The following is a 21021-nucleotide window of genomic DNA, read 5'->3' as shown; positions in this document are numbered from 1 at the left end:
TCTTGAGCTGTAGGGTTTCAGCAGATGATACAGTGTGCTGCGCTGACGATAAAAAAAAAAGATGTTTTAGCCGCATCTCTGCCTGCTTGGTCTCCCATATGCTGAGGGCTCTTTCTTTGTTCTGTGAGGGCTCTTCAAGCATGGACTTTGATCCTGAAGATGACTAATGGCTGATTTTAAAGGACTGGACTTTGAATGTACTGAAAACTGAAACGAGCATTGAACTAAGTCCTTAAGTGTATCATCTGGTCATGCTGGATTGTTTGGCCTGTTACGAAACAGACCTGCCTGTATGCAAAAGCCATTTTATCTGAGGATGAGACTTTGTATCTGTGAGGAGGTCACTGGAAGGTGAATGCCTGATGCTGCATAGGGCAAGGACTTTCAAAAAACGCTTACTGTGTTTTTATTTATACTAGTAATGAAATCCCCATTGAGCCAATATTGGATTAGGACAGCATTCAATGCTCTTGAAACTCCTACCCCATCAGCGTTTCCAAGAATTCTCCCATGCACAGGCAGAAACAGGAGATTTTTCTTTTCTTTGGGAGCTTCACCTTGCACTGAAAATGGAATGAAGTGTCAATCAGAACTCTTATTTACCCTTTTTAGAGGTCTCTGTGGACTACCTAAATAATATATAGGCACACAATTCTATAAATATAAACAAGGTAGCTGATAGCCTGAAGTTTATATCTCAAACACTGATTAGTATCTTGAAAAATTACTTTAAAATCATTTAGTGAAAAAAAAAAAATTGCACAGATTTTACATGTGAAAAAGGATTCAATTTTTTTCTAAAGTACACCCATAACTGAACAAACTCCATGCTAAGAGCTATGTGAGTGTTTCCTCTGGTTTTCAACTCATGCTGCACTTCTGGCTTTGTACTATAGTCCGTACTTCTGCAAAGCTTCCCATTTCAGACTACTCCGTGTGGTGTCCTTAGATTAAAAATTAAATGTTGTACTCCAAATGTAGTAAAAAAAGAAATTAAAACAAACTCAGGACAGAGGTTCAGATCTTCTGAAGTCTGTTACTGTTCATATACTGCCATTTAGTTGTGGTGTCTAAAGAACTAGCCAAAGATCAGAAAGGAGATAAACATGCAAGATGACACAGTCTTTCTGGTAAAGGGGTCCGAGGGATGAAGGGATGCAAGCATGTATTTAAATGCTTTGCTGAATTGGGACCTAAAGTTATTAACAGGTGTTAGGTCTTTATTCTTCCACTTCTCTTTCCCTCAGTTCTTGTGGTACCAGGGTGAAACCTGCTGCGTTTGCAAGTTGTTTAAAATCTCCTCTGCACTACAGTGAACTTTCCTCCAGGCTCTAAACCTAAAAACATAACAGAGAGAGCATAAACCACTTTAGGTTTATTAATGCCGAGTGCATTAATTAATGCCGAGTGCATTAATAAGCTTGCATACATGCAAGCTTGTATGCAGTATTTCACATTTTCCTAGTACTAATTACTGTATTAACTCAGAATTAAAATGAAGTCTTTCTTATTTCCAATAGTGCTCACCTCAGAATGTTTGGTATCCTCCTTCCTGCGGTGGTTTCTCTGTCAGGTGAATGGAGATTTTATTTACCTCAATGGGAGATGTTTTGAGAGTTAGTTAACTCATGCTTGGGAAGTAAAGTGAAAGAACAGAAATGTTATAAAATATAAAGGTTTATCTGTTTTGAACAGTGAAAACAAGCAAACAAATAAACCTTTTTATTTGACTGAATTTATGCTTTTATGTTAAAATCCACCCTCATTGCTAGTAAGTACAATAAGAACATTACCTTCAGATAATGCATAGATTTTAGGAAAGTGAAAAGTCGTGCATTTTAATGAGAAAAGAAGGTTTTCTTCTCTCTGCCCTGCCCTTCAGTTTATAAGCCAAATTCTCTGCTCTCTCTTACTGTTCTGGCTCCTGTCAAATCAATAGAATTGCCTAGATTTTAACCAGCTGTCCTCAAACCTGAGGGAATTCATCCTATGAAAATTTTAAATTAAGGTATTTTAAAGCAGTGCCAGATTATGCTACCTAGTTAAAGGTTCCTATTCTGTAAGCTACTGATTTTTTCCACAGGTGTAGAGCATGAGCATGTTATGCTATTTGTTAGTTGTTGTTGTTGTAAGGCAGATATCTTGCTGCATTTCAAACATCTGCTGCGCTAAGGTGTCACAGTCTGAAATCAAATCATGATCTAAGTCATGTCCTTGTTTCAGCAAGTTGCGTAGAAATGATCCATGTGCTGCTCTATCTGCCAAGTATATTGTATGAGCCAAGTGAAAATGAAAAAAGGGTTTTGCTACAGTGTGAAGCCTCACCATTGACTGGCTGTATCTGGGAATTAGATATCCTCAAGTAATTTATTGTGCATGATGGATTTGATGCCTGCTAATGTTTCCAGTCATTGCCAAATAATTTTGTTAGACTTTATTGATGTAATGATATGATCTTTCCCCCCTGCTATTCGACTGCAATTTTTCTTTTCTGATAGTTTTTGTGGGGAAGAAATCTTTCTTTATTCTCTTTTTTTTTTTTTTTTTTTTAATGACAATTTATATCTAAGGCTCAATTCCAGTCTCAGATGCTGGTTTTCTTAAAAATGTTGGTCTTAATGCTTTTTTCCTGTGTTGTGCACAGTACCTTCTTTTCATAACAATATGTATGATGATCAACAATGAAGTCTTGACAAATTACCTTCCTCTTAAATATTGAAAGTCTTTGAGAACTGAAAATTCTTCCGGCTTTCATAAAACCCAGTCTGGCTGTAAGTGTCTTTGGGTTTCAGCCTAAATTGCACACAGTCAAATCTTGAATCTTTGCAATATCTTAGTGCACTCATAGTCAATCAGGCATCAGTAACATGTAAATTCATTTCCAAAACTGCTTTCAACCTCAGTGAAAAACAAGGAGCCTTTAATAAACCTTCTTAATAATGGCCTGTAACTACCAGGATGATAAAAATATTTCTCATCTTCCTTTTATGTCTCTTGGAAGTTACAAGCTGAGACATGGGTATAAACAACTTGAGTCAGTGTCTGTCTAGTTGTCCTCTTGTTTTTGGTACATGTATTCTTTCCAGTGACCTTATTATTTTTCATTTTTTATTTTGCCTGCACCTCTGATTAGCTCTCAGATTCTCGTCCAATACCTAAATTATTACTATGTGTAATGGTCAGGAATTGCACTTAGTAAGGTTTCTGTTCTTCTGGAGAGCTTACTAGTAGTCTGAATTTTAAATGAAGGGGTTTTTATCCTCTTCTTGAGGGACTTTGGGAGATACTCAGGGGTGCTGCTGGGGCTGTACCTTGTGCTGAGCAGCAGGGCCAGGCTGGCACAGGGATTTGGGGTAGTCCCGGGGCTGCTGGGTGCTCACAGTCCAGCCGGGCAAGAAGAGAGCCAGCAGGCAGTGGAAGGTGATACGAGCCCTGGGATGAAATATGAAGCATGGTCCCAGCCCTTGCTTGCCAGAAGCTGAGCAGGAGCCGCTGCCGTCTGCTCCCTGCTGCGTGCTCCTTCCCCAGGACGTGGCATGGGGCACCTGGTGCGCAGACACAGCCAGCCTCACTGACCCTGCTGGGAAGGGTAGTACTGAAGCTGAGAAATAGTCTCCCAGTTGGAAATTCATGGAGAAGGGTTATGTTCTCCCCTGCCCAGCCTTTCCTGGTCCCGAGCAGCTCAACACCAGAGCTGGGTGCTGGGAGCTCCCCTTGGCTGAGTGGCTCCGCACTGCAGCCTCCCAGTGCCGCAGCAGAGCCAAGCCATCTGCTGAGGGACGAGCCAGAAAGTGTCTGGGCCCTCTCAAAAGCAGAAGAAACTTCAAATGCAACTGCTAGAGCAATCAACACAAATAGCAACACAACTCTTTTTCCTTCGTTGTGGAAGGGAAGACAGTGCAAAGCGTTTTCATGCCATGCTTTAGCCACTTACAGGTCAAGAGCAAGAAGTTTGAATGCGCAAATGGTCTGCTGTGAAGTCTGATTTTTCCACCCTGAGCACGGAATAGAAATGTCTCTTATTTTCATTTAGAAACCTAGATTTTTTTTAATGTATTGAAGGACAAATATGATTATCTAAGTTAGTAACTGAACTCTTTTAGAATCATTTTCATCTTCTCCAGCTCTGGCAGTTCAAGGTGACGCAGCAATTCTGCCTTCATGCTGGAAGTCCTTCAAGGACTTGTAAACCTTTGTGTTTCTTACGCCTACTGGACACCTTGCTTTAACCTGTGTCAGTGCTGGTTCCACCTGGCTATTTCTGAAAGCTCAACAGAAAAGCAAACAAACAAAGATATGAAGGAAATTAAAGGTGCCTCGCTGTGATGTTTTTATAGAATGGTACATTGCTTTGATAATGAACTGTGAAACGTAGCATGCGGATGATGATGAATGTAAAAGACTGCATGTGTTTTTACTTGAATGTCGTGTCCATGAGCTGGATTATTAGTATGAGCTCTGCAGTGTAAAAAAGAGAAGTGAAATGGAAAGAAGATATATCTAGCAGTTTTTGCAGTGAACCGCATCATCTTTCATCTATCTCTCTTTTCACGACCAGACTCAGATTCCGGTAACGTAAGCTTTACCGTTATGATGGTAATAAACAAACTGCTCTCTTCCTAAAGTTAAATATGCTTCCTTCCAGCATTGTAAGGGAAATTTGCATTTCCAGCAGATCAGACTTCTTCCCAGGTGTGGGCTCATAGGGCTGCACTGGCTTGGAGATCAGTCGGGCTCACTGATGATGCCGTACCATGTGCTTCTTGCCCACAGAATTCAGTAGTCTGTTCCTGTGCCAGGAAAATAAGTGACTGGTTTGGTACGCTTTGCTGCTTGCTTATGGCTGGAAGCTGAAGTGCAAGCTAAAATGCCATGAGCTTGCTTCCATTTCTTGTAGGCATAGACATGCATGCAGCTTAAGGAGTTTTGAGCTTGACTAGAACAGAAATGGGCCAGGCAAAGGTTTTTCAAAATTATTAATTTTGCATTTACCTGACTGGGGTAATTATGAGAAGTCAGTGATTTCAGGAGGGACTGACATTTGTTCCCTTATCCCTGAGTTGCAGTGATCCTGAAATACTTGCCCAGCCACAGGGGCCCAGGGACCCCACAGCTGGGCTCATCACTGGGGTTATAGCAGCTCCCTGGTGCTTTGCTTTGGGAACGAAACAGGTTATTTGAAGGCAAGCAGCTCAGGAAGCATTGCTTGAAGGCTCATGATTGGCTTCTGCTTGCCTCCATCTGTAGCTGCAAGGTCCCTGCTCTCACCTTCCCTGTCCTTCCATCTGCACATCTCAGGCCTGCTTTGTAGCTGACCCTATCTGCAAGGCTGGCTATGAGAGAGGGCAAGCCTTACTCCTGGTGGAGTGCTCAAGCAAGTGATGCTCGAATCAGTGGTGAAACATACCATACCATAAATGTATGTTTGGAAGGAGCTCGGTGTTTGGTTAAAACAAGCTGGCTTGGGATCAGTCTGTGGTTTATAGTAATGCTGGTATACAATAGCCCAGGCAGGACAGATGCAAGGTGTCTCCTGACTCTTTAGGGACTGGGCATAATGGCCATTTTTGCTCTCTCACACGATATTTCCAAAGGAGCAATGTGATGTGGGACTTCAGTGTTAGCTGGTGAATTTTGCCCTTGCGTAATTCTAGTACTTTGATTTGCATTCCTTCTTATCTTGCCCAGTTTAGTGAAAAATGTGATGGTAATGTGGTAGTTCATTGTCTTGAGGTGGTTTTAAAGTGGATAAGCAAACCGTTATGCCTCTGAGGTTGCATAATTCCATGGATTTGTCTTACCTCCAGTGACTGGCATGTAATATTTATTGTATCATTTATGATGTATGTAAGCTTTACAGGTTGGATGTTGTGTCAAAATGAGCACTTGGATAAACATCTCCTTTAATCACCATCATTTTGGCACAATCAGGGGCAAAGGTACTTGTGTGGAGTGTGTTAAACATCACTCGTTGTTGTTTAGAGTCTTGTGATTAGGGCTTCGATCTAATTCTCTCCAATGTAGCAAATGTTTGCTGTCGGCTAACACTGTTACAAGGACTAAGGGTGTATCTTTCTTTGCCCGGCAATAATGTATTTTCTATTATGTCAGTAGAATTTGTTCATTTTCAAGTAGTGTGCAGTGCTCCTTTGAAGAATGTCTCTTTTTCAGGTGGTTTCATGGTGACTGTACCCCAAAATGTCTAGATGTCTCTCAATAGCAAAAATTGCTTTGTTATTGAATGTATTATTTATTAACAGTATCTTGTTGTCTTTTTCTAGTTGCATTTTACAAAATATGCCACAAGCATCTCATGTGATTTTTATAAGGAAAGTCTTATTTATAATATTCATGCAAGTGGACGGAAACAAATCTCAATTTTATAGTAGTCCATGCCTTTTTTCATAGCTGCAGAGTCTTAATGAGCATGATCAGAAGGGACAGGCTCATTGTTTTGTTTAATTTTGATGGAATTTTTCAAAGGTAACTATTATGTTATTTATAATTTGGATTTAATTATCTTAACAAATAAATATCTCCATTTTAAGAAATGAAAATAGTATTTGTGAGGCTTCTTTTTCTTCTCTTGTCCCCATTCTCTATCTCAGTATGTCCAAACAATCAAGGTCATTTCCTCTTCCTCTTTATGTTGTCCTGTACAGTCTACTGTCATGTCAAGATTTACATCCTTTGTCCTCATCTGATATTTCTGGTTATTCTGCTTACTCAATTCCTTTTCTCTGTAGCTTAGTCAGTGAGACAAATTTATCTACAGTGTTTGTCTGGGAGTTAACCTGGGGCTGAACCTGTACATTTTTGCCTTCCCAGAACAACCCAGAAACACAGCTTTGGGTGCACATAGGAATCCTAAGGAGACACAGGCATTTTGTCAAAGTTTCCCATTCTGCACTGGAATCAGTGTAACTGAATCCCACTTGCTTGGCCTGGATGTTCCAGTGCTTAGTCTAATAACCACATAAGAGGCCTTGAGTACATTTTCTAAAGCAAGTGATGATTCTAGTATCTGAACATCTGGTTGACCTAGCTTAGATGTCTTTAGATTTTCAAGCCAGATTTTACAAGTGCAGATTTTCTGTGTACAAGCCTCTTAAAGATAGCTGCAGTTTGACACCGAGTTCCTTTTGAGATTATGAAAATGTCCTCTCTCACTTTAAACATCCCCATCCCCCTTTAAAACCAATGGAAGATATAAGATGAAATGGTCCTGGCCATTCCAGGGACAGCTGGAGTAGGGTTCCTCAGCCTGGTAGATACAAAAAAGCAAGCATTTCTGTCTCTCTTCATTTTATTGCAAGAATTATCCATAGCAAAGATGGTCTTTGCTAAGGGAAGAGGGAAAGACAGAAGCTCCCTTTCCTTTAGCCACGATTGTTCTTTTTGAAAAAAATGCAAATTGAAGATGAGTGAGAGACCATTTAACTTCCAGTTTACTCAGGTGTGGGCAGATATAAATTGCTGAAGCCAGTTGAGGATGAAGTCCCAGTGATTACATTTATGCTAGAAATCCTCAGATGATGCCTTAACTTTCCTTGGCTCTCTAGCATGTTTATTTCCTTTTCCTAAATGCATTTTCCTACCCAGTGAGTAAATGAGAGTTCCTTGTTCTCATTTAATATTTCTTAGCTTTCAGAATGTACCATCTCCATCTAGGTCACTCACTAGATTTCTTCCTGTTGCAAGGAGGGACAAATGTCAATGGGGGCTCACAGAATGAGAACTCACTGCCTCTGAGGACTTCTGCCAGGTGGGTGGTCAATGGGTGGAAGCTTCTGCACAGGGTCTCTCTCTTGTGTGCTTGCTTGTATAGTGCGCATGGGCAATACTGCCTTGGATAGTGGGAAACCTAGGTCAAGTCTCCAAGTCCTTGAAGCTACGTTTCACTTTCAGCTGGTGAAGTGCTACTTGAAAGCTATGTCCTGCAGCTACTCTTAGGTTTTGCCCTCCGGAAGGGAATCGTACCTTAGCTATACCACTGAGCCCAGGTATTTTTTTAGCTCTGTGCCTCTTCTTCCTAGCCCTTAAACCTTGATAAGCTAATATTCATTCATTGTATGAAAATGTTCTGTGGAAAGGCAAAATGTCAACAGTATCAGTGCCTCAGACTCCCTCCATCTGGCTTTGACAGGAGGTGCTTGAATGTCATAGGGAAGGTCATTGCTGTGACAAGAGAAAAGTGCCCAGTGCGTGAAATTCTCCAGGTATTTCACTTTAAATCCTCTTCTACTCAGATTTCCAGCCAGCTCTCACATACCCAGCTTGGACAGCTTGGTGAGGTTGTTACTTTTAAGCACTTTGGTTTCTGAGTATCTGTTTCCTTTACATGCTTTCCCAGTTCACCTCTTCAAGGCATTTTAGCAGAAGTGTTACACATCATCTAGTGCTTGATCTGGATGTCTGGTAGAAAATACAGTCCTAAACGAAAAGACCAGCTGTCAGAGAGAACCGCAGTGTAAGTATTGTGGCGTTAATGAGTACGGTTTAACAGACATGTTCCTGTCTTGTGCCTAACTCTTTTCAGAAGATTTATGAAGTTGTTGCATCAGGCTTTTACACAGGGATCTACCGGTTGGCTGTGGCATGTTTGCTTAAGCCTGTTCAGCAACAAAGAGATTTTAGCCTCCATAAGGTAGCAGATGATGTACAGCATGTGCTGTCTTCCTAATGACCACAGAAGTGGTTTATGTGTATCATGAGTAACAACTTCAAGTAGAGGTTTTCGGGAGAAGACACGTAGGACTTAGGAGAAAAGGGTTCGCTTGTGATTTCTGCTACAGATATTGCCTGCTTACCTCCTCAAACTGATGAACCACTTTATGTCAAATTGCTGCTATCTGTCAACACGGACTAATTCTTCTCAGTCTCACAGATGTTAAGGTAAAATATTTGTAATGTATTTTGAAAAATGCTAGCAGAGAGAATTGGAGTCTTGAAAGAAAAGAGCTGCCCTGCCTATAGAAGTTCATCCAGTTGAATGCTAGTCACGGGTCACCATGACATTTTGCTTTGCTGTAGTTGGCTAGAGAATCTTTTAAGTGTACCACAACCATGAGAGGTTGCATTATGTCCATCTTGATTAAATTGATACTTCATAAAGTGTCTTCCCGTATTGCCCACTCAGCGTGGTAATTAACTTCCCATCGTGTAGCGCAGCTTTTTCTCCATCTATCAAGCCAAAGGCCTTGAATCTTCTCTCCTCCAGACTAAGACTCCCTAGCCTATTTAGTTATTGTTTTTAATGAAAGCCATCCAGTAACTGTGATTATCCCTTTTGCTCTTCCCTGCAGTCTTTCTGGTCCTACTTCTTTCTTTTTGAGATAGAAGGTTTAGAATCCTATGGATATTAAATTACGAGGTTTCTTTTCACTATTTTCAATGGTTATCAAATCAAACCTAACTCATCTCCAGCTTTTAGCCTCTTCCCTGACAACCTCAAGATCTCCAAGTCTGGTGGGGTTAGCAACTGAAACTAAAATTTAGAGTTAGAACATTTTTGTGTTTCTGTTTTCTTTAATGTAAATGTTCCATTTAATTTCTGTATACCTCCTGGGTTTTGATTAGAAGGGTTAAGATACCTAAAATAGACTTCTGACTAAAGAGAGATTCAAATGGAAACCCTACCGATTTGGATATTTTTTGGAAAGAATATTAGGACACAATTACTTTCTGTGAAAAGATCTGCATGGGCTTCTTTTCTGAAGAAGAAAAAGAATTAATTTCATTACCTTGAAAGATACTGTGAGATGGAATCATTGGCTCTGGTCTGCTCTGCTACAGACTCCTTTCATTTTGTAGGCATTTAACAGCAATAAGACTGTGACGTGTTTTAGTCCCTGTCGACCCAATTTGATCCAGTTCTCAAAAAGATCACTGTAGTATTTTCAATATTTTGATCTGTCAGTTCATCCACTTTGTACTTTTCCTTTATTATGTACCCATAAACGAGCAAAAAAATACGGTTTTCTTAATGAGTACCAGCAATGTAGACAACTTGGAAAATGGTTAAAAAATAGTCAAGCACATGTATATACTGCCAAAGAAAAATGCAGTGCTGCAAAAAAGATTCCAGATAATTTTCAGGCAGGATACATGCATAGATTTCTTGGAACTTTGTATTCACTATTTAGAATTAAAACTGCTGATACTTAGAGATGTACCTGTTGAAACTAATCTATACCCATGTTATTATACAAAAATATTTCATAAGACATACTTTCCCAAGAAAGGGAACATTCTTTTACTGTGTTATGCAAGCTTACTACAAGAAAAACATTATAGATGATGAGGAATAGCTACTCAGAATCCCTGTTTTAGAAATGATCTGTCATGATACTAAAAATAAAATACAACCGTGTATGCCAAATCATCATCAGACTTCTGTGTGTGGTGTTTAAATTTAAAAGAAGTATTTTAAAATAAAACAAAGTACTTGAAAATCAAGTGAGTGTAACATTTTCCAGTGAGGAGATGAGACTGAATATATGCATGGGAGAGACAACACAAAGTTCAGAATAGTTCTATCACAATCTCTTTTACAATCCTATGCCATAACTGAGCATTTTTATCTTGGGTTTATGTGTTTTTCAGAGTCCCTTTTAGAATCTAGATATCTCAAAAATTGTTTCATTGAAGTTGTTAAAAGCAAGATTTAATTTGAAGGCTTCAATAGTTTGAACATGTATTGTTAGCAAAAGCAATTTAAAAAATCTGATAACCCATCTATGGTAGATCAGGCGCTTTGCCATTCAGTGTTAACCACTTGCTTTCCTCACACTCCCCATCTCCAAATCTACCATTCATTGCTATTGCAAACACTTGCTGGCTACTGACAAATGCTTGATGAGAGAAACCACCTTTGGCGACATACCAGACGTCTGGGGACAGGGAAAGTGTGACAAAAACATGACAACAAAAGGAAATCATGAGTGACAGCGGTATGGCCTTAGGTTCATTGAGTGTCATGGCACTTTTTTGGCTTAGATTGCATGTGGTCTGTCAAATGTGGTTTAGCTCTTGGAATTAGTAACTGTCTGGATGAATAATTGTTAGAGATATCAGCCATCAGCAAAGTTCATGGCTGATAGAAAAAGGCAAGTGCCAAGTTTTTCACGTGGGACAGACTCCAGCAGGCTAGGGTTCAGTCTTTGGAGCAAGAGGGCCTGGGCTCCGGTGGACAGCAAGTTGAGTGTTAAGTCAACAGCATGTGCTTACAATGATAACCACCAACCACGCAGTGTAGCCAGGAGGCTGAGGTAGGAGATTTTGATTGTGAGTCTGCATCTGGAGTACTACACCTCATGTTGGATGCCCTGGTATGACAGAGATAGATACTGAAAAATTGGAGTGACTCCAGAGAAAGGTGGTATGGCCACGGGGTGGGAACACAGGACACCCAAAGAGAATGGGGGCAGCTACCCCTTTGTTCAGCTTGAACAAAAGAAGCCAGCAGGGGCAGCTCATGGTGCTCTTCAGCTTCCTGCCGGGAGGGTGAGAGACAGCAGAGCTGTGCTCCTCTCAAAGTTAAATAGTGAAAGGATGAGAGGCAACAGCCGCAGGTTGCAGAAAGGGAACCTCCTGTTAGGTATTAGGAAAAAATTTTGCTGTGAGGGTCGTCAGACACTAGACCAGGCACCCAGGTAGGCTGTGGGGTCTCCAGCCTTGGACATCTCCACCCAAAATGAGACTGGACATGGCCCAAGCAACCTGCTCGAACCTTGAAGTTAGCTCTGAGCTCCAGACATCGCTTCCAACCTGAATTATGCCATGAGTAGTAGGGATGTCAATAATACTGCTTTGTGACAAAGTGGGTCCCAGATGGTCAATCCTAAAACTTGTCTGGATGTAGGATGCTACTGCAAGATGTGGAGCTCTGTTCCTTTAGCCCTGTGACATGGGACTGCCAAGAGAAGGGCTTGCATTTCCTTTTCCATGAACTGCAGGAGACTAGATCAATTACATCGTACCAGCCTCATTACAAGAGAGGGCAGAATGTCTTCCTAAATCTTTTCCATTCCAGATGGACTCGTGTAAAAGCACTTCTTTTGATACCTTTGACCTGTCTACTCGGAAACAAATTACCTGGTGAGACTGCTGCTATTTCTTCAGTGAGGCTGTTCAACAGCCTAAGGGACCTCACTGTTTCTTTTGCAAGTCCAAATTTTCTTTTGCTCAAGCCTGACACGGAGGACAACCAGGCGGTGTACAGGTGTGTATCTCCTCTGTGGGCAGCAGCCAGTACAGGCTGGCGGGACAGTGCCAGGGTGGCTGGGACTGGGGGGATGGGGCATCTCCCTTCAGGTTTCTGTGGAGTTGGGGCCCAGGTGGGTGAGGGCTGGTTTTCCCTTTGCCCTCCAGATCCCTTCCTGCTCCCATCTGCTCTGGCCAGCCCCTCTCAGACCTTCCATCTTTCCCAATTTTTTGAGTATGCCGCATTTTGCCTTCTTTTCCTCCATTTCATCTCCTACTTCTTGCTCCCTCCCACTTCTTTCTGGTCTCCAACTTTCTACCTCCCTTCTGAGCCCTGCCGCTTGCGGTGCTCCCTGCCCGCTCCCGCTGCTCTGGTCACAGGCTTCATGTCCTCTCAGCTCTCCACTTGTTTCCACTCAGATCCCTACAGGCATTGCTAAAACTGCCGCTCTGCATTAAAGCTATTTGATAGACTGAGGCAGATGCTGTAGGGAAAAATGCCACAAAAGTAGCCTGGAGGAAGCAAATACTTTTTCATCAGTGCATATTTTGATGGTAAGAACTCTAGAAAGCTCAGGGCAACCGCACTGAATAAAAAAGAATTATAAATAACTATTTATTCAGTGTACAAAGAAGAGATCCCTGTTCAGAAAAAAATAAAAGAAGTATGTAACTCATAGTGCAGGCACACAAGGGAAGTGGAAGGAGCTGGGAGCTGAACGTTGCACAGACAAACTTAATTCTTGTATTTTCTAATTCTGAAGTGCTTGGCCTCATGATTTACTGTGCTTTGAATGTAGTTCTTTTGGATATAATTTTATGTATGTTTCCTCAGACATTTATGTTAGTAATTTTGAATACCTGTTGGTGAGGGAGGAAGAGTAAGTAAAAACCTGGAGTAAATGCATAACCTTAGCTTGGTGTAATCCACTGACTGTATCTAGACAAACTTTCACAGGTAATTCTGCAGGTACCCACCTGTAAGCAGGTCCTGAATCTAATCTTAAGTGTTAATATCAAAGCTTAGCAGCATTTTGTCAGGGCGTGCTCGCTCTGACACAGTCTGTAATCAGGTCTTCAGACAGAAACAGAAGAGAGAGAGAGAGAGCAAACTGGAGCAGGCAGCCACAAGCATATGAGGGTGCTAAGGAAGTGAAGGCAAATAAGACTAATTTCGATCCTCATGAAGCACTGTGAGCTCGCCCAGGTTTGCAGCAGCCTCATCAGCTCCCCAGATCCCGCTGTGGCCCCTGAGATTGCCCAGTTGGTGTCAGTGAGGAGAAACAGGCATCTCTTGCATGGTGAATATCCTAAACTAGATCAGATGAGCTATGCCCTTGAAGCGCTTATTCCTTTCTTTATTACCAGGGCACTTTGGGCTTCAGAAGGTCCGTGTTGAATTCTTACCTCTGGTGCTGAAGAGGTCCCTTTGTGCCTCTATTCTCTACCTGTAAAATTCTTCCCTTCCCTTAGATTTAGCCTGATAGTGTTACAACTTCATCCAGAATCTTTAGGTGAAACCACAATACAAGTAATATTGTGTAATAATACAAACATAATCATAATATAACATAATGGGTGATCTTGTCCCTTTAATTGTCTTCCTTTCATACTTCTACTGCTTCTTAAAGTGGTTTATCCATTTAAAGTACAGAAATAATTTTCAGCATTGTACAGTATAGTGCATCAAAATCAACATTTAGTGTGCTCCCATTGCACACACACTAGTGCCTTATCTTCTAATACTTGATTCATATTCATAGGATTGAAAATGAGTAATCATCCAATGAAAAACAGCACTGGAATTGCCAGAAATTTCAGAAATTGAATATGACATCTTGGGAGGCAATCTGCTCCCTTCTCCCTCCAAATAAAATAAAACCTAGCCACCAAAAGAAACCCAACCCATATATTGTAAATTTCAGAATATATTGCTCTCGGTTTTATCCTATAACAATGGCTGGCACTATATATTCTGAGCTTAGAAATGCAATTTAGTTCAACTTTTTCACAGGCACTTGACAGTTTAGGTGCCTCTTAATAGCACATAACTGGGACCAACAGCACTCCAGCTGATTTTTGCAGTCCTGTGGTATCTATCTCTCCCAATCAATTGCTATCAGTAGAAATGAAATATATTGAAGTATTAGTGGTCATGAAGTGTCACCGCTAGCTGTTGTGATGCCATCCACAGCGTAAAATTAGCAGATGATAGCCAACCCTGGGTTGAACTGACTTTAATTCGACAGGTTGTGCTATTGATCACAGTTGTTACCGCAGACTACTTTGAAGCCATCAAGCTGTGGGATGGCAAGTTGTGTGAGGGTGCTGTCTCCATTTGTCTTGTCAGCATGCTGTACTTCTCAGAGGGTCTGGAGATTTTCGATGGAGCCGCCCGAGAGTCCATGGCCGTCGCTGTGAGAGCACAGGAGAGTGTGTGTGTGTGTGAGGTTTTTCTGGTGGCTGCACCTCAGCATTTGTAGTAAGGTTCATTTGGTTAGGGGTCATGCCTCAGCTTCATCTTCTTGATTTGGGTTTTGGTGTCTTTCTAAGATAGTATCTTTCCTAACATTCTGCTGCTATTCTAGGGACTCCTCCGCTGTTGATAACTAATGCTATTGCTTTTCCTAAGAGAAGTCATATGTCACACTGTGAAACACTTTGGGGTAGGGAAGCTCCCCAATGGCATGTTAGGATCTCTGTGACTGATGTCTAAAACCATTCTCTTTGTCTGTTCTCTCTATTAGTGATGGTCTTCTAAGCACCCAAGGCCTAGCGTATTGAGAACTCTTGTTCTGAGGTTTTGATGGATGTGCCGGACAAACTTTGGTCCCTGTCTTTTGGAAACTGAGCCCTGTGACATTGGGTGTGTGTAGGGTGACACTGGGTCCTGTCCATGTCAAAGGCGTCGGCAAGTCTGTACTCCCCTGCCCCACAACAGCCAGCCCACACTTTATCTTTCCTGAGATAGGGCTTCCTTAGGAAACTGATAGATGTCTCCCCATTTTCCTGCAAGCAGTAAACACAAAGAGGACAAAATCATGACAAAATGGACAGACTTTGTTTTCTTAGTGTCATCTTCCTTATTTTAAAAGGATGCACCTGAACTCCTGGCTCTCCGAACACAGTGGAAACAACCTCATCCAACAGTGCCCTCCTCAGAAAACTCCCTGTGTGTTGCTCTGGGTGGCTTTGTGTTTAAGCTGCTCTTTCTCTTCAATCCTCTCAGCAGTGCAAGGATGGGGAAGGGAAGCGGCTGCTGCTGCTGGAGGCCTGGTGTTCTCAAACCCTGGCATCTGATCTCCATCCCTTGCCTCCTGAACAAAGATTCAGGTGCCTTCTTTCTCAAGCATGGGCAAACCAGACATTTAGACATAAAAGTATTGATCCTTGATGGCTTTGTAGAGCTCTTCTGCATTTCTATGCCTCATTGCAAAATCTCCAAAATAGTTTCAAATTAATGCCTCCATATAAGGCATGCAAGAAATGGTCATAAAAGAGAAAAGCAATACAGTTTCTGATTTACCACTGCCCTATGTCTATGCTACACTGTGCGTTACTCCACTTTATCCTAGCCTTCTGTAACTTCAAATATCGGCAGGCCTGAATAAGTCAGGGATATAAGTCATGTACACCAGTGTACCGTGCAGTGGGGAGAGAAAGAGGAGTACAGAAAACCAATACCGTTAAAAGGGTGCTTTTGTAGATGATGCCAGTGTTGCACTTCTGACAAGTACTGATATCCATCCATAATCCAGATGGGTATTATCTACTGCATAAGCCTGTTATGAAACTTAGTATTTATAAAAGCATGTGCAATTCTGAGTTCATAGATCCCCTGGGCTTAATTCTGCAAACCCTGCTGGCATCAGGCAGAGCTCAGAACAGATGTATTTAGAAAGTGGAAACAAATATTATGCAACCTTTTCCACAAATGCTTGGCACAGGCTGGCCATCTCCTATATTTACTGATGGCAACAGAAACCCATTGAACAGGGTGGGATAGCTGATCTAAGATACTCTGTGCAAAGTGGCAGAAGGAAGCCTTGTAAATAAAAATTATTATTTGGTATCACAAGGGATGTCTGTGGACTGGTGTGTGACCTCTGCTAGGACATCCCTAAAGCAGTGTATCTGATGGAGATGTCACAGGCACCCTCGCTGGTGCAGCTGCACCAGTCCCTGATGCCCAGCTGCTCTAGGAACCCCATCAAAATCCAGGCAGTTTTTTACAGGTCCCATAGGTGTGCCTCTCCGTGCTGCAGTACAAGGCACAGCAGTTATCTCATACATATAGAGTATTAAAATTCCGTTTTATGAGTAGGGAGTTATTCTTCTCTGGGCTTAACAGGGAAGAGGGAAGGGTGCTATAAACTGTACAGAGAAAAGTGAGGGTATATCCCAGCCCTGAGCTTTGCTCACCATGTAGCTGTGAAAATGCTTTGCCACAGCCCCAGGGAGGGATGGAAGGTCAAGGGCATGGTGGGACCAGTGGGGTTATGCAGAGTGTGATCGGCCCAGGCTGTGCAGAGCACAACACGGCACAAGGTTTGCAGTATGAAGCCTGGAAGTATCAATGCAAATTGCTTTAGTAGCAGGTGGTATGCACAAGAATTACAGTCCTGCCTTCACCAAACCAGAGATCATTCTTTGCTGTTCTCCCCATTTCAAGGGCAGTGCTCTTAGCATTTCAAGTAGATGCTATATACACAAGGATAATTTGGGAAGCAACCTTGGATAAGACCCAGCAGTCTCAATGTGTGTTTTTGAGTCTGGCCTTGTTGAACTAGTAGTATTTTTATAACACTATTAGCCTTCAAAAGATTGATCTCTCTTTTGAGTCTGCCACTGGAGGTTGTTATTGACTCTCACTGGTACTACTGCTACTGCTCCAGCAAAGAGACTGCAGGTCCATAAGGGCTGGAAAGGGTCAAGAAAAAGGGAAATCCCATGGGAGCCAGGATTTCCTGGCCACAGGAGTGTCCTGTGTGCGCATGTAGGAATCATATATGTCATTATACCCTTGGAAAACTTCAGTAGGCAGGGATACAGGCTGGGCACCTGAAAAGAAGCAGAGCAGATATCTTCCTTTTCACTTGTGTACGCCACGAAAAGCCTCATAATTTTGATCACCAATCAGCTAAGTAAGATGCAAAGCCCTTGGGTAAAAGGGCATAGTCCAATCATACTGTAGACTCCAAGAAGCAGAAATAATTCATAGTCTCTGGAGCCAGCAGGGCAATGTCTGGAGGCTAATGAAGATGAAGTTTATGGAGGGTGTTAAATAAACAATCATCTCCGGCATAAACCTGGTAGTGGAATAGATTTGATTAGTAGGCAAAATTTGGGAAGGTATCTGCACTGCAGAGAGTTGAGTCAGAGGGGATGTAAATAAAAAGGAGTTCTGCAAGTCCAGTAACTAAAGCTGGTTGACTTTTGTATCCATGTTTTGTCTCAACTAGCTGATTTTCTGGCCTAAAATACTCTTTGCTTGGTTAAAGTTCAAATGAGATAATAATTTCTCTTTCAACTGTTGAAATATTGGGTAACCAGCAATTGATGGCAATTGCTTGGGCATTCCTATCACTAACCCACTGCACATAGCAAGAGCCTCCTGTTGACACTGCACCAGCAATGCTCTGGCAGTATGGAAACAATTCGGGCCAGATCTTTAGAGCTTTGTTTCTTTTCTTCTTCTTTTTGTTTTTCTTTTTAGCCTTTTTTTTTTTTCCTCCAAATTGCCCTGCTGTCTATGTGTGGATGTGCGCATACATTTAGCCTTACTAATGGACTAATACAGGACCAACTACATTCTGCCTCAGTCTCTCTTCTGTGTTGAAAGGACTGGGTTCTCAAGGCTCTCACTTGGCTCCTGTCCCCAAGATGCCTTTTGCGTACGTTTCCAGATGTGTCTCTGTCTTGAAAATGATGAGTTTGAGTCCAATTAAAGCCAAAAGTTTCAACAAACGAAGCTTCTGGAGGAAAAAGTGGAAATGTTCCTCACATGGAGGGATAGGTGGACCTCTTTTTGCAGCTTGCTTAGAGAGCAGGGCATTTACTATTTCATAACTTGCCAGAGCAATGTTTTCTTCTTCCCTCCTGCTTCTTATTAAGAAATATTATTGAAATCTGTCTCAAGATATAATGCAATTAGAAGGAATGTGTTCATATTTTAATCCATTTCCAATAGTTCATAAGCCTTTTGCCATGCAATTAATGAAACAGAATATGAACTAGACTTTTCTGATTTCAGATTGATTGTGAACCGTATAAATCTGATATGTAAAGGGAAAAGTTCACTTCTGTGTTAAAGAAACTTGTGGACAGATGGTTTGGATTTAAAGAGATGAGTAGCAGGATTTCTGAAAAAATTACACAGGATTAATAAAAATGTAAGCTGAGTTCAAGCTCAGTTCACCAAAAATCTGAAGGCAAACGAAATAGAAACTCTACTTCAGTTTGATTTGAAAAGAGCAGAAATTAAAATGCCCAGAAATATATATTGAAAAATCTTGCTAGTAATTTACATTTCTGCTAAAATTGTTGGGAATTATCAACATCCCTGTAAGCCTTTAATATTGCTGTCAGGCTCAGATTATTGTTTGTAAAGGGTTAGTATACATTTACCCATTCAAAGACAGACTTCCAGAGGAAGATTAAACTGTACTCAAGTGCTACCTGAGCAGCGTTGGAGAAGCACATATGAAATAGAAATCATTAGCAGAGTTTAGAGTTGAAAGTTATTGATACTCTCTCGACGTGTCCTTTTTCAGATGTGAGACTCTGAATGCTAAATACCTCATCTTAACTTTTTCTTATGACAACAAGATTAAGGTCTGAATTTTCAAAAAGATCCAGTGGTGGTTTAGCTAAATTCTGGGCAGTTTCCAAATTCAGCCTGGGGCATTGCTGGGACCTGGTTTTCAGCAGCTTTACTCTTTCTAAGAATGGTACTGCTCTTGGACAGGCTCTTCCACTTAAACTTGCAAAAATTGAGCCTTCCAAAATGACTAAAAATACAGCTGGCTGTGGGGATGATTTTCTGTTTTGTTTTTCTGAAAGAAGTAAATACGCCTTACAGAGCTCTCCTATCATTCTGTATATATCATAGGTATATTAGCAAACACAGGGGTCTAGGAGGGCAAATCCCATGTAACTGATTAATGTAACCATTACCTACAGATATTGAGATTAGGTGACATCTGAATAGTGGGGGGGAGTTTGTATAACCGAGGGCCATGCAAAAAGCCTTTTGTCTAAACACGTGCAGGACTATTGGGTTGCTGAATAATGACTTGATTGGAGCAGCAAATGCCAGAGTAAGAGTATTCGGTGTTCAGTTTTGGGCCCTTCAAGAAAGATACTGAGGTGCTGGAGCATGTTCAACGAAGCTGGTGAAGGGTCTAGAGCACAAGTCTTATGAGGAGTGGCTGAAGGAGCTGGGATTGTTTAGTCTCGAGAAAAGGAAGCTGAGGGGAGACCTTATCGCTCTCTACAACTACCTGAAAGGAGGTTGTAGTGAGGTGGGGGTCAGTCTCTTCTCCCAAGTAACAAGGGATAGGACAAGAGGAAATGGCTTCAAGTTGCACCAGGGGAGGTTTAGATTGGATATGAGGAAAAATTTCCTCACTGAAAGGGTTGTCAAGCACTGGAACAGGCTGCCCAGGGCAGTGGTTGAGTCCCCATCCCTGGAGGTATTTAAAAGATGTGTAGCTGTGGTGCTTAGGGACATGGTTAGTGGTGGACTTGGCAGTGTTAGGTTAACGGTTGGACTTGATGATCTTAAAGGTCTTTTCCAACCGAAACTGTTCTATGATTCATTTCAGTAGGGGGAGATGGGTCTAAATGCAGTGTAACAGAGTGGCTCCTGGTGTTTTGGGTTGTTCTCAGTGGATTCTCATGCTGGAGAAATGAGGGTGAGTTACGACCTGCTATTTGTCATTGCCAGAGACTCTATGGCTGCATCTCTGCTAGTAAACTCCGTGGTGCCTGGGCTGGCTCCCAGGCACAGGAACACAATCATTTATACTAGCAAGCTGTCAGCATGATCCCGCGCCTTTGCCAGCTGAGGGTCTCCCAAATGTTTGCCAGGAACAGTTTAGGAATTAGGACAATCCAGGAACCATTCCCAAAAGCACTTTGTATGCCAGTCTCTTGTTTTGGACAGGAGTTTATTAATTATTGATGTGGACAAGACTGGCACAGGGCCCAAGAAAATCACTGGGTATAATTTATTGGTCTAAGCGTAGTCTCTGGGTCCATCTGTTGAAAGAAGGTTTTAGGAATGTATAATGCCTTTAGTTTCTGCTTTGCAAACGTGAAGAAGATTGTTGCCAGTCGTTATGATATACAAAAGTGAACCAAAAACATCTGCAAAGCTCTCATACTGTTCTGGATCTGGATTTGGGAACTGGGTCATTTATAAAATGAGGTGAAGTAGTTTGGGATCTGTGTGGGAGGAAAGAGTGGTAGATTGGTTGGGGTTTTCTTATTTTTAGTTTCCAAGCCTGACTTTTGACATCCCCATGACGTGATGTGGGCCACCACAATATCAGCCATGAGGGCTGATTCAGTATTTGCACAGGCCTGAAGCCCAGCCTCCAAAGCATGGGGTTATCATGGCTTGTGGGGTCTCTATTTATGGATCTAAGACACAGTAAGGTAGAGTTGGGAGTTTGAGAGAAGATGAGGCTGCGCAGTCATACTACTGTGTCTAACAAGATGTTTATACCTTCTACCTCAAATTAAAAACCCATTGCTACTATGGTCTTCAGTATATATTGGCAGGTATCTCAATAGCGGTATTAGAGCTGACAA

This window comes from Platalea leucorodia, assembly GCF_965183815.1.
Source record: "Platalea leucorodia genome assembly, chromosome: 4".
Classification (NCBI taxonomy): Eukaryota; Metazoa; Chordata; class Aves; order Pelecaniformes; family Threskiornithidae; genus Platalea; species Platalea leucorodia.
This window is presented reverse-complemented; position numbering follows the sequence as displayed.